This window comes from Anas platyrhynchos, chromosome 11 (genome assembly GCF_047663525.1).
Source record: "Anas platyrhynchos isolate ZD024472 breed Pekin duck chromosome 11, IASCAAS_PekinDuck_T2T, whole genome shotgun sequence".
Taxonomy (NCBI): Eukaryota; Metazoa; Chordata; class Aves; order Anseriformes; family Anatidae; genus Anas; species Anas platyrhynchos.
Window position 1 is genome coordinate 21,845,300 of NC_092597.1, and position 17,932 is coordinate 21,863,231.

Genomic DNA, 17,932 nt, shown 5'->3' on the forward strand with positions numbered 1-17,932 from the left:
CGTGGTCTGTGGCAGCCTGGGTTTGTTTGCTTGGAAAGTGGCAACACCACTTAGAGGGTTTGGGTTGGTTTTGGCTCGTCTCCTTCCTGTGTCAGGCAGGCTTTAAGGAGCGGTGCTGGGGGTTCAGCCTGGTTTCCTAGGGAAATGAGCCTGATGTGAGTGCACCGTCCCTGTCAGCTCACTCTTCCTCAGTGCTTCCTGCACCTGATGGTCTGGGAGACAGCAAATAGCTGCAAGGTTTGTGGAAACATTGGGCTAGAGAGAGAAAAGAGAGAGATGTGTCAAGTTGTCGTTGCACCCTCTTGTGAACAGTGTTGTGTTTTTTAACTTTGGTTAGAATTTTTTCCTACATCTGCATGAAATGACCCAAGACATACAGCCATAGAAAGTCCCTGGCTTCATGAGTGCCACCGCTGCTCTAAAAACATCATCTAAGTTCCTGTGTTTGCCCAGAAGCTGTGCTGAGTGTCAGATAAGCTCACCTGGAAATGACAAGCCTACTAAAACGATTTAGTGCGACCTGTGAAACTCTCTGCAATAATAAACCCGCCCTGTGCAAACAGAAAATACCCAGGGTGCTGGGTGCTGGGCACCTTTCCTGGCTGCACTTCAAGCATCAGCCTCCCCGGGAGGTGTGGGGACTGACTCAGCCCCAGCCGTGCTTACGGTCCGGGAACCGTGGGCACGGACAGGGATCCAGGCAGATAATGGGAGGGATGTTCCCGTATGAAGTGCGGATAAAAGGCGGCGTGCTATTTCTGCACCACCTGATCTGCTTCCTCCTCCCTGGTTCCTTTTGATGTTTGCTTTCACGGCGATTTCTTACAATGTGAAATTCATCCTGGTTTTAATGCTTTGGGGATGGCGTGGTTTTTCAGATGAACAGAACAAGGATGTAGAGCTCTGAAAGATTCCTCTGCTCTTTATCAGCTATTTCTTTCAAGTACTAAATGCCTTTTCTTTTCCTTTTTGTTCTGTAAAGGTGAATTCTTCCCCTGTGCTGTTTACTAATTAAAAGTTAGTTGGTAAAGAATAAGCATATTGTCCCTGCTGCGGTTTGATCTATTGTTATTAGGGCTCTGTGTTGTTACAGATGAGATCAAAGAATTTAATTTATGATGGGTGGATAGGTCAAGTTCAGTCGTCTGAAGCGAGCGCTGGGTGGAAAGCACGGTCAGGCAATAATGTCTCAAGCAGCAGCCCAGGCAATAAGCTTTTCCTTATAAATAATACAGTCCCACTTTCTCCACTTTTGACTCAAGAAGCCCAGCGGTCCTTTGGATATAAATATTCGAGGACAGCTGGATGCAGGCTATTAAATCCCTTCTGCCTTTCCTTGGTACAATATACACAGGAGATAATATAGCACCAGAGGAACCCAAGGCTTAAGATAAAGTAGAAATCCCAGGACCACAACTGCGTGTTTCAGCCAGCCTGGTTCACAGGTCTGCATCGTGTTTGCATGCATGCTGCAAGTTCCTATGATATTTTTAACATGGTTTTGAAATATCCCCTGAGCTTGCAGCAAGAACCTCTAATTAAGACCTAAAGTTGATGCTGCTAAGTCTTAGTCACACCCTAATAACAAAAGGGGAATGGGGCAGCGGAACAAATTTATTGGGTCTGCTTATAGTCTCTAGCTGCAATATTTTCCTTGAACTCTGCTCAAAGAGGAGTGGGTTGGATTATTTCCATTTCATCTTTATTTATTACACACCAGCGTGCAGCACTGTTATGAAACCAAGAAAGACACCCACCTCTCCCCCATGCCTATGGAAACCATGAGGACTGGCTTGACGTGCAAGATGAGTAACCTGGGAGCAGTTTCTGGGCTCTATTATTAGTCTGTGCCTATGAGTGCATGGCTAATATAGCTGCAAACGTGGTTTGTACTTTCCCTGTATTCTGCCCAACTGGAGCCTGGAAGCTTTTTTGGATGGGAACCCCACCTCCTTGTGTGTTTGGAGAGTGCTCAGCATGCCATGGGTTGGTAGAAAAGGGGCAGGAGAGCCCGTGGCTCTACAGGATGGACTCACAGAGCTTCATCTCATTGTGTGCCTGCTTGTCCATGTGTGTTTTTCTGTCCCGGCAAAGGCTGAGGTTTCTTTGGGCCAGGCAAGCACATTATAAGGCAGCCAAGCTGCAGCCTGTATATATGAGCCAATGTGAAATATTGATGTTTTTAAAAATAAAGAAATGAATAAAAGCCCCTTTCCCTGATGTGATTTACAAGGGAGAAGTGATTGATTGGTGCTCTGATGGATGGCTCAGCCTGATCCTCCGCAAGGTCTGTTTTCTTCCCGCTCATGTAGCTTTGGGTTTGATCAGAGCCCCCCATGTGGAGACCCCAGGGTGTCCTGTCCTGTGCAGGGATTCTGCTCCTGGGCTCTCTCTGTAGTCTGCCCCCAGCTTGTCCAGTCCCATCTGAACCACCGAAGTTACTCATAAACTTGGATTATTTTTTTTTCTGGGGTGTTTTGAAGCATGAGCAGTTCCTCAGGCGGGATCACGGCGCGGTGACGCAGTGCTGGTGTGACAGGGGGAAGCGGTGCACCAGGAAGGAAGGAGATGCTCGAGGAGGGAAAAACCTTGCACCCGTGTCCCAGCTGGGCTCCCACCCATGACACGGTCTCAGGAGACCAGCTGGAAACCCTGTGCTGTACAGTAACAGATTCCTCCGCCTGTTGCAGGGGAGAAGTCACAGGACTGGCAGCAGCCTTTCAGCTTTTACAATATTTTCAGTTCCTGATACCATCATCAGTTCCTGATTCTCCCTTTTTAGTGACTCTATTTTTAACAATGAGAGGTCAAACTCTACCGTGAAACTGCAGCTGGGCAGCTCCCTGCCCAGCCAGTGTGTCGAAGGGTTGGGGATTGGCCTCATTTCAGCTGCCGTGACTGGCTGATGCTCACGATTTTCAGCATCTCTTTGCTGTTGGGTCTTTTTTCATTATCACTGCACCCCGGGATCTTTTGCCCTGCTTAGCTACTTTTGGTCTTATCTGCTGGTTTCTTTCTCTGTTACTCTTAAAGTCTTTTGCTCTGCTTTTTTTTTTTTTTTTAAAGGTCCATCTCTTTTTCTGCAGTTGTTCTTCCTGTCCTTTGAGCACCTTATGGGGTCTGATTGCTAATGTGGGTCGTAGCAGGGTGATACCAGGATGGAAGATGCTCCCAGGGTATTGTTTTAACCCAACCAAAACCATGAATCAGTGTCTTCTTGTAAGTCTTGCACCCCATGAGTGTAGGTCCAGAAAATCCACACAGCCTGGGAAAGCTTTGGGGATGCTCACAAATGTGTTGCTCAACCAAACCTAAGGTCCAAAACCTTTAAAAATGTTCCCACTACCACTCAGTCTGCCACTCAGCTTGAAAGCTTTAAAAGGGGAACTGGTGGGTGCTGCAGTGTCTGCCTTTCTGTCTTTGTTGCATTTACTGTGCTTTCATTTTCTGGAATAAAAGGTTAAGCTTTTATTTGTCGTGACTTTACAATGTATCATCTTGGAAATCAATCTTCCCTTTTAGTTTACTTAATAATGCTGTCTAAAGTCATCAGCTAGAAAGCATTCAGTGGCAATTACAAGAAATCTTCTCAGAACCTACTCCCAGCACTGGTAAGCTAGAGAGACAAAGAAAATCTTTTACAACCTATTTTTCCTGTCTTAGTAAAATAATAGCAGTCCCCTGAGAGACATTAGTAACTGTTGAGAACCAATATTTAGATGTAGTAATTTATCTTCTTGTTTATAGAAACCACAATTAAATACTTTAAAATCTCCAGAAAATTATAATTAGGGATGCGTAGCCAAATTTGAAGGGGGGGCGGAGGAAGAAGAGAAAAAGAAGAATGACTTTTAGTGTCTGGGGATTTGTGTTGTTTGTTTCTGTTGACTAATATATACAGTAAACTGCCCGAGTCCTGAGGTGACTCACGGGCTGTGCAGATGGTGAGCTTTCCTCCGGGCTCGCTGAGTTAATTGAGTAGGAAGAGATGCTGCACAACCGCCTCCTCCGGTCCCATGTCCTCTTCCCCTGCTGCAAAGGCAGGGGGTGTGTGAAAACCCCTCCTGCAGACCCAGCTGCAGGAACATCGGGGTTTCCAGGCGATTACGTTTTTTGGGAAGCTCGTGCTCTGACCCAGGGTGAGCAAAATGAAATTAGTTGGGGTCTTCTGGAGGCTGCCAAGATGAAAGCCATGCGAAGGACACAAGCACGTGGGAGGAGAATGGCTTTTTGAGGATAAAGTAGCTTATTTCAAGCCCGAGTGTGGAGTCTCAGAGGGATGATTCCTGCCCAGGAAGGGCTGTGGTGTGAGCAGCAATCTGCCTTTCACTGCTAGGAATGAGCATTTGTCACCTTTATGGAGCTTTGGGAGAAAAGAGGTGTTAAAACGTAAAAAAAATAAAAATATAAACTGGCCACAGACAACCCCTTTCGTTGTCCATCCCTGCTGCTCTCACAGTTGTGCATGGGCTGCTTGAGGCTGGCTTTTGGGACCTGGGCAACCCCAGAGAGGGAGCACAGACCACAAGAACTCAAATTCTACGTGAAATTCCCTAGAGACCTCTCATAAGTTACTGCATGGCTGCTTGAGTGAGATGCCAAGGAGCTGTGGTCTCTTCACCCAGCCTCTCAGGGCACTGTGCTTCTTTATCCAAGCTCACCTCTCACTGACTTGTGTGTTCCCCATAAAGCTGAAGAGCCCTTGTGTTCCACAGTCCCAAATCACTGTTCCTTGTGAAGTTTCATGAAGATCCATTCCCCTGTCCTAGCCTCAGGGAGAGTTCCCTTTACACCAGGCACAGGGAACGACAGGAACGCCCCAAAGCGATGCTGGCCCCAGGACGTGGCTGATGAGATGTAGCCGAAGCGGAGGGTGACATCATGTTAGCTCTGGTTGGAGTCATCTGCTGATGGCACTGAGCTCTTACAGGAACCTGGCCCTGGCTGTGAGTATCGAGCTTTTCTGAAAATCCTGACTCTGTTCTGTATTCACAAGGACAGCCTTACTATGCAAAGCCTCTTCTTGGCATGGGGACAGACGCAGGCTTGTAACAGTATGCACTTAGTTATAGATGTAATTTTATTTGCCTTTGTTAGAATCTTTAATATAAAACTCAGTAAAAAGACCTCTCTAATAAAAATGGCTCAGAGAAATAACAATAAACAGGTTTTATGATACGGAAGATGCATTAAAAAAATCCTACTAAGAAAAATGATCTTAAGAGTCTCCAAAAAATATGAATATGGAAGGAGAGACTTTTTTCCCCACCCGCTGCAATCAAAGATGGGTGGTCTGCGTGCCATGTGAGCTTCCTCACTCCGGCTCTTGTGGGCAGGAGGAGGGGAAGCTGCACTCTGTCTCGGTAATGAGCTCTGACTGTCCAGGAAAGCATTTATTTTTGCAAAATTAAAAAGGGGGGGAGTCAATGGATCTGTTTATAGCTATATAAAAAGGCAGAGAAGTTAATGCTAACATATGTTGCTTCATGTTCCCAGAGCAAAAACATTTGCAGGATGGTAGTCCGGAGCGCAGGTGGTAGGCGATCGATACCTTTATTTAAGTTTGAGGGGATGGCAGGGCTGCTCACCTGCAGGAGGAGCTGCCGCGAGCGCACAGAACCCCTGCAGACACGTTATGGTCATGTATGGATGTTGTAGGCACCATATTACAGAGACGTTAAGGGTTTGTTCCCCGCTACCAGGATCTCTACAGCTCAGGCTGGAAGCCACAGGCATCTCCGAGGCTGGTGGTGCACCCAGGCCGTGTCCAGGTGTCCTCCTGAGCACCCCAGGAGCCCACGTCCCTGCATCCAAAAGGCTTTGTTCAGCAGGTGTCCCCACAGCCATGGTGATGGTGTCTTAAAGGGATGGGAGAACAACATGCACCAGTTGGGCAAACTGGTGGCACGGGGACCCCTCTCTGAGTTGTGGCCATGGTCGTGTCTTCTACTGAGGGAAGAGTGAACAATGCAAGGGGTAGAGCAGCAGTGTCGGTGCTCTGTGATTACTGGGTTAGATTTAGGAGGTCAGGGACCTCAGCTAAGTGGATCTCTTCTTCCGTCTTGCACAAATGATGCACCATTTCCAGTGCCACAGCTCCCAGTGTATAAAACGCTGAAAATCCGTTCTTTTCCCTCCTTACTGAAGCAGACCTGTTAGGTCAGGGGCTGACTCCTGGCCTGAGCTTTCAGACTTTGTATCCCAAAAGCTGCAGGCTCTCGTAGGCAACTAACCATGTACTACCACGATGAGGATGTCCAGAGATGACATCTCTCTTTGCAGACCTGCAGACGGTGTATTTTTCTTTAGGGATACGTATCCTCGGAGATAAATCTTTCTCCCCTTAATCTGAAACACTCAGTTGGCGATTACTCGTATCTCGTGAAGATTTCACTGGAAGTGACCTCTGGTGGTTTTGTGACAGAACGTGAACCTTTCATCTTTTCTGTGGCTGTAAGTGATCAGATAGAGGCAAAACCCTATTTCCTGCCTTACTGTGTCTGCTGAGAGGGAGGCAGGGGGGCTGCTGGTGTGAGATCATCATCTTTCAGAGGACAACGAACTGCTTTATGAGACCGTGATCTCAATACAGATGAGATAACTGGCAAGGCTCCGAGTTACTGCTTCAGGACCTCATATATCCTCCCTGCCTTCAGGAGCCAGGTGTTGCCAGTTACAGAGCTGATCTTCCTGACATCAGATATGGTTTCCTCGATTCGAAAGACCAACAAAAGGGTTGACCACAAAGGTCCAGAACTTACAGGTGTTGTGATGCTTTGATTTGCAGGACAAACAGTGCTGTCATTATCTTCCATGGAGGGGGAATGTCCGAAGTGTAGTAGTTTGCTTTCCCATGCAGACCTGCCCCAGGTGGTCCAGTATAAGTTGGGACCTTTGGAGCTGGGACTTTGCAAGCTGGTTGCTTCTCTTTGTCCCCAGAAGGCTTTCTAGAAGAAATTCTGGTGGAACAGCAGGCAGGACTGGTGTGACAGGCTGCCTTCTGCTGGGACCCTGTCTCTTTTCCCTTGGACTTGTCCGTATTGATGTCTTCATGGAGTGCTTTGATCACTGGCAAATTGTCTGCCAACAATGTGCCACCAGGGAGTTTGCAAACTGATCTGAAGAGTGGGTGAACTAAGAATTAATGATGTGTTTGCTAAATGCGTTCCCACAAGACCAATTGCTGATGGATTGACTAAAAATAAATAAAGAATGAATTAAGCTTTATTCCACTTCTGCAAGTTAGAAAAATACATCATTTTAATTTTTTTCAATAACATAAGCAGTTTTTCAGAGCACTAAACTAAGTGGACGCGCCACAACTAGTGTCAAAGCAATAGTTCTGCCCATTTCCCCTAACTGTTAACAGAGCTGAACCTTTTCCCAGCGTAAATAGCAGGATTTGCTGCTAGCAGGACGGGCTGTGTCCGAGGTCAGCTCCCACCCAGCCCCACATCACGTCACACCTGCACAAAGGCCACCTGAAGAGCAGCTGAGCGAGCCCGCCTTGGACAGCGTGCGGTAAAGAGCACTGGGAAAATTGTTCCAGAATTGAAGGCTTTCCTGATGTCTTTACTAGCAATATCTGTTTTAAAATCAAGTGAGCTCTGGCTTGGGTCTCTATATGTTCCAGCTGTAGCATTATGGCTCGAGGACAGAGGCGCTCTCCTGGGTGTGAAACGCTGCGAGGAGGGAGCGCGTTTTGAACACAAGGGTGGCCTGGCAGAGCACGGCGCCGGGGAGAGAAGTGGTTGGACCAGGGAAGAAGCTGCACATTAGAATTGCAAAGACGTTTCAAGCTCGCCGGTTTTGAGGGAGCTTCCTAGGATTTTAATTAATCATTTTGCTTGTTTTTGCAATGAGAACAATAGCGGTTACCTCACTGCTCTGGGCTTGTGCTGATGGAGGACACTGGGGAATGATCCATCACTGCTGTTGCTGAGGCTTCGCCGATAACCTCTGCCCAGGGCTGGGTGAAGCTACAAACACTGCCCGCTCCTCTGAGATGGGAGAGTGCTTTCTTCTCTGCTTGATGCATTTTCTTAATGCGTGTTGATGCTATATGTTATTAAAATCCATTACCTCCTTCATTTATTTCCTTTCCTCTGGACTCAATTACTTCTCATTTCTTTTTTTGGAAAAGTGGGTTGAAGCTGATACATGAGATATAATATCCAATCTGTATTTCTTAAGGTACAGGACCAGTCTGTCAGGCTGTTGGCACAAAACAACAGTTGTTTTATTGTCAGAGCAAGTAAATAAGAACAAGAAGCCTTAAGTATTGGCATATGTTGATACGTGGCCAAAAAGGTCTCTAAACAATACGTTTTCTATTCATTCCAGAAACCTCATACTCCGTTATTTCTCATTTAATGCTGTTGGCAAATACCCATGTCACCATCTAATTTTGACTATAGTTCAACTTTTTTAGTGCAAAGCTAATCCTCATTATAGTTGTAAACATGTGTTTCATTTGGCCTCATGCTCATGTGCTAAAGTGACAAAGGCAATCTAGGATTTGTATCAGAAATGGAGATGTATAGGTAAGCATTTTGTTCAATCTACTTCGTCTTTTATACAGTGAAAATCAGCCCAGTTGCTTAATAGAGAAGAAAGTTTAGGTTTTTTATAAGGTTCTCTGTACTCTTGTGCTTGGCCTGTTTCCTGCTCTGTGTTGTTTTTTGGAAAGATGGGACACGTCAAGGAAAAAAAGAGCAAGTGAGTCTAAGAACAGTTGTGAGAGCCACCTCGATCTTGTGTAGTGGTTGTGTGCATCTCCTACGTCTTCATGTGCTCTTCAGACATCCATTTTTCATAGAATCATGTTTTTTTTTGTTGTTGTTGTTGTTTTATTTTATTTTATTTTATTTTGTGCCTCAGTTTTCACACAAGAGATTTACAGGTTTGGCCCTTAATGTAAGACCCTACCCAAAGCAGATCCTCTTTAAAATTAGATCTCTTATAAAGGACAAGAAGTGAGCATCCCAGAAGTACAATTCACTCTCAAACGATTTTGAATTGTAAAACATTTTATAGTTTTTAACGGCAAAATTCAGCTGGATTTCCCTGCCTCTGGAGGAGCAAATGACAAACTGTTGACCAAAATAATCTCATTCACAAGAACCTGGTGGTAACCAGATGAAGGTTTGGTGCTCTTGTGATGCCAAGGATTGTCACAAGTCTGCGGTGCGCGATGTGATGGAGGGATGCTCGGTGACCATTACCATCCTGCAGCAAAAATGCTGAAGCAGGACATCTCCAGAGAAATTCCTGAGCAGGCACAGCCCATCTGCTTGGGCTGCTGCAGGGACCAGAGTTTGAACAGCTGGCAGCTTGGTCACAGTTTGTCCGCGCTCAAAGAAAAATTGTTTGCCACAAAACATTTTTCTATATTCAAATACACGCCTGAGCCACAAACATTTCTCTGTGTTTGCGTATACCACCGAGTCACAAATTGTCTTCTTGTATTTAAGTAGGTCCCAAATTCAATCCATACATTTCCAGCCATTATCACCCCATTATCCTTTCTCTTTCTTGCTATTTTTCTCACCAAGCGGTGGTAAACCCCAGGCCCTTTCTTAAGCATGTGGTTGATATAATAGCAAAGGAAAGTTCTTTTCAAATATAAAACTGTTTTTAAATACTGTTTTATAACAGCCGTGGTCATCTGCAAGGAGTCAGTTTTCAAAGAAGCATTGAGGGACTGACAGTCATGCGAGCCCAGGACGAAATGAAATGATCCAATTCAAAGTGGATTGAGACTTACTGTTCTGGACGCACGTCAGTTTGGAGAGATTGATGATGCTGAATTTCGAAACTACCAATTTGGCTTTTAAGGTGTGTTGGGATCCAGACTGGCAATAGGAAATCGAAGTTTTGCAATATAAAATGGTCCTCCCTACATGACAGTGATGGAAAATTGTGACTGATAGCTGCTGGACAACCTGAAGCATCCATACCACAAGACTTGGTATCACCTTTGGCACCATCCGACAACTGTGTTGAAGTCAGGGTGAAGATGAACGAGACTTTTGGAGATGAAGGCTGTAGGGCACGTCGCTGCCTTGCATCAGATAAGCTTGGAGGTGCAGCACGTGGAGCTCACCTCGCTGGTGCTGTGGGGGTACCTGCAGGGCTCTGACATCTCAGATGCCTGCAGCAGACAGGAGCGTGAAATACGTTCCCAGAGGGGAAAAAAAAAAAAAAATCACCTTTGTGTCATTGGCTTAGTGGAGTCTGCTTAAGAAAACTTCATCATTTAGGCGTTGCTTTTTTTCTGTCTGATTTTTGTTTTGTTTTGTTTTGGCGTGGTTCTTTTGTAAGGGACTAACACAACTGTCCATGGAGTGAATTGGGGAATTTGTCTTGACATGAGGTGTATGCATCCTAGGTGTCTGCTCTGTGAGGACTACAGCTTGCTGAGAACTTCAGGCTATGGCAGAGCGTGGCATGCTTCACAGAGAGAGCAGCAGTAAGGAGAGATGCTAAAAGCGTCAGGCAATCATCCCGTCCTTCATTGGAATGAGGGACAAATCCAGTCATGACCCCTGATCCTCGTGATTAAAGCTCTCAAGTTTTTACTGTCCCCCACCCAGTATTTCTGGTGCTTTTGTTATATAGCTTCCTGCAATCATGTTTATTGCTCTCCAGTGCACGCAGAATGTTTGCTTCCTACATACCTCAATTTATATTTTTGCCATTAACTATAGACACTGTTTTGTTTGTGTATTTAAAGAACTTTCAATATTAAGTTTCAACGTGTTAATACGGAAGAAACTAGAAAGTAACTACTTCTTGGTTGGAATTAATCCCCTGGAAGGTTGCATTTCGAGTTGTTGGATTCTCTGTGCCATGGCTGATGTACGCACAGTGTGAGCTATCAGTTGTGTTATCTTTACTGCATGTCCAGGTTCAGAAGCAGCAAAACCTTCAGTTTGAGGGTTTTGTGTTGTTTGGTTTTCGTTTGTTTGCTTGTTTTAGGTTTGTTACATTTTTTAGTTTCCTTTTTATTTTTTATTTTTTATTTTTTTTTTAAGGAATGCTGGTAAGAAACAGCCAAGTGATCACGAGCCGACGCTGGCTCTGCTTTAGAAATCATTCATGCTTTTCAGGTGTCCAGCTTCCAGACTACTTAGGGCAGGAGGGGAAATGTAAACATCGTGCTGTTATTCAACCTACTACACGAAAGCATTGAGTCTGACAAGGCTGCAGGTTCCCCCGTGCCCCATCCCGACCGAGATCGGGCGCTGATATCCCTGCCAGTGACATGCAATCCGCCAGCACAACAATCGCCCACTGTCCGTGCTGGAGGTGGGAGCTTGGTGCTGCCTTCCTCAGGAGCCCAGCTGGGAGCAGATTTTTAGTAAATACAGTTCGGGTGCATCTAAACACACCTTCAGGTGCGTGCGCCTTCGCCTGATCTGTATAAGGCTTCAGGTGCTCTTTTGAACCTTGTATCAAAAGCCTGAACAGGCCTTTGTTCTGCCTGGTTTTTCTAAGAAAGATGTTCAGGGTAAGAAATATCATGAGACTTTGTGACAGAGCTCGGGCTGTGCTGGGCAAGGCTGTCCCCAAGGCACGGAATTGGCTCCGAGGTGGGTTTAGGGTGGATGTGAAGCAGATAACGGAGTAAAAGAATCTGAAAGCAGCCGCTGCAGGAACCGTATACGTGCTGAGGGCTGAGAGAAGCCGTGGTGCTCTCCTCGTTACAGAGAGCAAAGCCTGGCAGCTTTGTTTCTGCACCGACCTTCTTGCAGGGAAAACAGAGCAGGAAACAAACCCTACCCGCCCGCCAGCGTACGCTCTGCTCTGCCTTTGATGAAAAAAATGATTCATATCCATACCCAGGCCAGCAAGGTTGGGAGGCCAGGTCTGGTGAGCAAATAGGAACAGCATCAGAGCATTCAACATGCTAATTTAAAGTATGAGGCTTATATATGAATTATAAGCAGCAATAAAATGTGCTCCGACCCAGGCAGGGGAGAATTACTTCTTCTGATCAGCTGGCGGAGCTGGATGTAGAACAGGGCTCTGGACTTCGCTGTAGCTTGAATGGAGCAGGATTTCTGCATTATATTATTTTTATAGTCTCTTCCTGTCCGACAGAGATCTCTATTTCTTCGGTAACTTAAAGCGTATGACTCCGGCCTGTGCGCCCCGTGTCCGGGAGCTGTGCCAGGATGGTTTGGGCTGCCCTGGGATGCTGTTTGTGACCGTCTGTGTGCGAGGAGAGACGGCTCCTTCCCAAAAACCTGCCGTCCCCACTGCCTCGCTGCAGGCCCTCCTCCGCTGGCCTCGCAAGCAGCGGGGGAAACGTTTCCATCCAGAGCAGCTTGCTTCTCTTTGCTTACCTTTGGCCTGCGGGTCAGGAAACCTTAATAATTTCCTTGTTATTAATTTAATCCGTGGTTCCTAGTAATTACCATAAATTAAGCCTGCTGGGGGTGGAAAACACAGGCCATAAACCGCAGGACCGGCTGGCTTTATTTGCTAGCGTCAGTGCCCAGAGGATCGTTTCCTGTAGGTCAGTCCCCTGCTTGCTGTGATTAGCGCAGGATCAGACCCAGCGGCACGGCGTTTCCCCCTCAGCCACTTAAACCCAGTCCTGGCCTGCCAGGAATGCTGTTAATACACGGGGTCCTATTAAACGCTTAACCTCAGAGCGAAGTGAACTTACGCCTGCCCCCGTTCAGGCACCGAATATTTCCCGAGGATGGGTTCGAGTCTGGATTCGCGGCAGGAGATCGCGCAGCATCCTTCTGTGCCACCCCTCCTGCCATCCTCATCCCCCTTCCTTGGGACATGGGGTGCCCAGGGCGTTGGGCAGGAGGTGAGAACGACACGAGGGGAATTACACGGAGGCCCCATGGGTATAGGATCGCCGGTTTCCTCTCGGCGCTGGGCTGGAGCCAGGCATTCCCGAGTGGCACCTCTCTGCAGCGCCGTGCGGGAAGCGTTCCCGGCTGGGGAAGTGCCTGCCTCAGCCAAAGGTTACCCGGCCGAGGTGATAGCTTTGCATTCCTGCAATGTCTTAGCTTTTTTAAATTAAATTCTTGCAACATGAGGATTTAATCCCTTCTGCTATATATGGCGTGTGTGTGTGTGTGTGCGCGCGTGCGTATATATATATATATGTTTTTTTCCCTACAAAAATTTCATCAGGCAAGTTATTTGTGTGTTTGAAAATTGGCTCGGATACAGGGTCAGTAACTTTCCACCCAGAGCCCATAGAAAGTTTGGGGTTTGTGGCTGAACATGGGGTCAAGTTTAGGGTTGTGCTTGAGTCGAAACTAGATCTGGAGTTGAGAGGCACTGGGGATGAAATCTACTGTGTTGCTCTTGATTTTTTTTTAATTAAAAATAATGGAAATGAGCAGTTTTCCTGTGCCCAAGTCTCTCAAAAGCAGCAAGTTCTACCACACTGAAAATGGTAGAATTGGTAAAAATTAGTGGTTTCCAGTATGAAATTGGATTCAAAATCCAATCCTAGAAGGGTAGCTTTGAATCTGTGGACTGAAAATTAAGCTCCTAGAGTTTTTTTTGTTTGGTTTTGGTTTTGGTTTGGTTTGCGTTTTTGGGAAGTGGGGTGGGAGAGAAGTTAATAAGCGAGGCTGTGATCTGTTGAGGGGTTTTTTTGTTTGGTTTGGTTTGTTTTTTCGCTGTGTTTAATTAATTATTTATTATCCTTCTGTCAAGTTGCTCGGTCAGCTTGCAGACCGTCAGGATCCAAACCCATCTGCACTGGTGCCCTGGAGTAAAACACCAGCAGCCTGGTCCCAGCCAAGGAGTCACCAGCTCTGCGGGTACAAAGGTGCTGAAGGTTGACTTGCACCTTAGAGAAACCACGAACCAGGAGCACAGCCCTCGGCAATAAATGCCCTGCTGCCCTAAACCAGGGCCCAGATTTGAAGCACTTCTGGTGAGGACAAAAATCTGCCTCCTGTTCATGGAGACCTCAATAGGTAGCACAAAGGCTTTTCTCCCCTGGCTCAGTTCTCCATGGCTCGCGGTGCTGCCCGAAGCTTTTCAGCTCTTCCCTCCACGTGGCCACGGCGTTGGGCACAGACGCAGCTCTTCCTCGATGAAGGCATCGCTTTGTGTCACCACTTTGGTCTCTGGAAGAAAAATTGTTCCTCCAGGTCTTGCCATCTGCTGCTATTTAAAGGAACATCATCATCATCACCAATACGTTCCGCTGGGGGTCCTAAGGTATGTGCAGCCTTATTCTTCCAAACCTTGTGATTGGAAACAGATATTGCACCACGGCGTCCCTTTAAATGCCATGTCAGTGCTGGGAAACTTTTTAATTAAGGGTTCTGCATGAGAGAAGCCTGCAATGAGAGAGGGAGGTTTTAGGCAGCATTTAGCATCCCCGGGCAGGTCCTGCAGGCATTCAGAGAAATCTGCACCTCCTGCAGCTCTCTGCCCGTGCTGCTGCCTGCCTTGCCCAGGAGGAATTTTTAGCATCCCCCTCTGCTACCCGTCACCTGGCCGTCCTAAGCTGAGGAACTCAAATATTTGCTCCATTGGGTGTGTTCTCCATGCAAAATGCTTTTTGAAGAAATGCATTTGTTGTTGTTTTTTTTGTTTGTTTGTTGTTGTATTTTTTTGACACGCTAGAAATTTTTTACTGAATCATCTGGCTTTGCAAATATTTGAAAAAAAAATGATTTTTTTTTTACCCTTCACTCTAAAATAACGCAGCTTCTTGCCCACTGCAGTCTGAAAACTGACGTGTAAATGTTAAAGCTGATAATCTGGGGGGGGATGTGGGGTATAAATATTTTTATGGTATTGAATGAACAGAAGATACTTTTATAATTAGAATTGATGTAGCATCCTAAATTGTATAATCCTAATCTGATCTCTGTTGGCATAGGTAGAGCTGGGTCTTTTACACCTAAGCTGAACTTTAAATCTTTGCCGAGACCACAAAGTTTCAGGAAACCTTTGTCGCACTGATCCAGGAGGAAGAAAAGCTTTTGTTTTCCTTCTGACCCACTCGTGTTCTTGTTGGAGATTATACCTGAGTCCCTTCATTGATGGTTTTTGCTGTGTTACCCTCTGGTCTCTCCCAGGACACAGGCAGCTGAGGTCGGGCTCTGCAGAGAGGAACCCAAAGCTTCCCGGGGCAAACAGAAGTGATCTGAGGGGCTGCAAACCCCTGATGGCCACCGCAGCTGCTGCAGGTTTTTTGCAGTTATTGCTTCCTGGGGATGACCGCAAGGTCGCGGGACCTGCCTGATTTGTGTGCCGCCTGCTGACCTGCCACATCGTGGGGTTTTTCTTCTGGTTTCTTGGGTACAGTTTCAGCAGAAGATGAGAGAACCCCCTGGGGCTGGCACCTGCATCTCTCACATCCCAGCTGAGCGCCCTAGGGACTGCATAGGATAACAGAATCACAGAATCACAGAATTTCTAGGTTGGAAGAGACCTCAAGATCATCGAGTCCAACCTCTAACCTAACACTAACAGTCCCCACTAAACCATATCCCTAAGCTCTAGGGATAACGCACATTAAAAAAAAAAAAAAAAAAAAAAAGGAGAGAAATAGGTATGAAATGTTGTTTTGGCCCTCATGTTTGTCCCACAGTATTAAAAAACATAAATAAATCTGGAAAAAAAAAAAATACAGGGACAAGGAGCGTCCCTCTTTGGAGGTCTTCAGAACCCAGGTTCTTCCCAACCTCAACTGTTCTGCAATTTTGTGACAAAATCCTGAGCTATTTGGTTTATTTAGATTTACTGAAGTGCCACTGTGCTTGTCTCTGCCTGGTGCCAGCACCCAGGCTCCTGTAACCATCCCTAGCCATGTGCACCCATATGTGACGTGCAAGCAGCCACGCGCAGGAGCTGCCTGGCAAAGCTTTGCAGTGCCCACAGCTTGGCACAAGCTGGGTATTTGTATCCCCTGGTCGTGCTCCATGTGCTCGGAGCAGCTGACCAAGCTGTGTGTCACCCCCCCGGGCTCAGGACCAGGGCTTTCCAGAAGAGGAGCTCACGCTTTGCTTTGAAGACAGCAAGGGACGAGGAATCCGCGGCATTCCTGGCGTATTCCGGCGGCGGGCTGCCCTTGTTGAAAACCAGATGTCTCCTTTCCAATTCGCATGTTGCTGACTTCCAGTTCCAGCCCTCACACCTTCTTCTGCTTTTTTTTTTCGGAGCCCGAATCGATCGCCTCCCCTCCCTCCCATCTGCCGCTGCCGCCCAGCGAAGCACCAGCCTCACCTGTCCCCAAGCAGCTTGCCCTCCCTGGGCGTGAATAAAGCAGAGCTATTGGGGTCGCAAAGATCAACGACGTCGTAAAACACTTCAAGCGTATTCCTTTGCATCGGGCCTGGGCTGTGATGGCCATTCCGTGGACACAAGGCCTTAATGTGCACAGCCCTGATCTGTTTTTCCCATCGCTGACACTTCGTTGACCTACCTGCTTAGGAGAGTGATGTGGGTCTGTCCTTAGTGCAATTTTCCTCCTTTTGGAGAGTGATAAATCTGTTAGGGCATGTATTTATTTTTTTTCCTGCTTTACAGCTTGCCATAAATACTCAATAGTATCGTCTTACTCGGGCTGGTGGCTCCTGGGCTAGCAATGCTCAGTGCCCCCATGAGCAGCTCCTGGTGGGGCACGGGGGAGGCTGGGGACAGCCAAAGCACCCACATCTGTGATGCCAGCACGGAGTCCTCATGAGCAAAAAAAAGAAGGATTTTCTTCTTATTGATGGCTTAAAGGTCAAGCTTGGCTTTGTTCTGCACACGCAGAATAATTTAGCTTTTCTCTTTGGTGCTCTCCCCTGTTGGTAATAAATTAATTTAATCTGATTCATTGGCAGCCTCGCCTTTGGTAGCGGAGGCAGCAACACCGCTAGAGACGGGGCGTGAGACTGGAAAACTTTGCAGAGGGGTCTGATCCTACAAAACACAGGGATTTCAGGATGAAATGCTGGGGGCACCTTGTCTCAGCTTGCTCCGAGCCAAATTTGAGTTTCCTGAAGTAACTTGGGAAGATGGAAAGGAAGTGAAGTTGTGTCCATAGGGCCAGTGGGAGCATCCTGCGCTCTCTCCCAGTCCCGTAAGTACATCACGGTAATTCAGAGCAGCGCTTGCTTGTTTACAGAGCGTGTGCTGCAGGAGAGCTATCGCTCAGCGGAGCAGGGATGTGCTTAATGCAAAAAAGAGCCCACGATTGCAGAGCTGCTCTGTGCACTCTGTAGCTGAAGCGTGTTGTGATACCCCTGGGTAAAGATCAAACTGGAAAGGACTCGCCGACATCTGATTCTCCTCAATTTTAGTTGGATCCAAATCTAGCAAAAGGGCATTTTATGTCTGGTCACAGTCCAAAAAGATATAGCAAAATCACCTGGAGTTACAAATGTGTTGCAGAACCTGTCCCTAATCACATTAAGAGCTCTAAACTGTAAGGCTCAATTGTTTGCCAAATGAAATATTCTCCTCCGGTATTTGCAGAAAGGAATTACAGTCTGTGAGTAATGTTTTTCATTTGGTATCGAAGTACAGTTTCTGTTTTATGGACCCAATCCTGAGCTTGGGGAAAGAGTCATTAAAAAGGCTTTGTTTTGCTGGGGAGCGAGGGCAGCATTACTCCAACTTCACCCCACATTGGAACTGGGCTCTGAGCTCCCGGGACCAGTTGCTTCCAGTTCAGACCAAGCTCCCTGCTGTCCCCACCGGACTGGCATCACCTGCCGTGCATGGCGAAGCGATGGTCATGGTGTGACACCCAGCAGGTCTGGGATGGGGGCTTTTCCCTTCCCTGTCACCAGCTTCCAAGGTTTCAAACCCTTGAGGTTCACGCCGTGACGCTTTATTCTGCACTTCTGAGAGCGATGTTTGTTGTTGTTGGCTTTGAGGTCATGCTTAAAGAGAGGGGAAGTCCCGATGCTCCTGGTCATCAAGGGGCTGAGCTGTGTTCCTG

At 46.9% G+C, this 17,932-nt stretch overlaps 1 long non-coding RNA gene across 5 annotated transcripts in view; it reads left to right on the plus strand.

Annotated features, from left to right (window-relative positions):
- Window positions 1–4,496: 4,496 nt before the first annotated feature.
- LOC119718094 (uncharacterized) overlaps window positions 4,497–17,932 on the plus strand; it is a 31,019-nt gene continuing 17,583 nt past the window's right edge. For 3 of the 5 annotated variants that reach the window (XR_011811976.1, XR_011811977.1, XR_011811978.1), the window contains exons 1-3: window positions 4,497–4,946; window positions 13,696–14,208; window positions 15,078–17,068. This is a non-coding gene — a long non-coding RNA (uncharacterized lncRNA). The remainder of the gene's footprint in view (window positions 4,947–13,695; window positions 14,209–15,077; window positions 17,069–17,932) is intronic. The other 2 variants (XR_011811979.1, XR_011811980.1) reach the window with 1 other exon arrangement.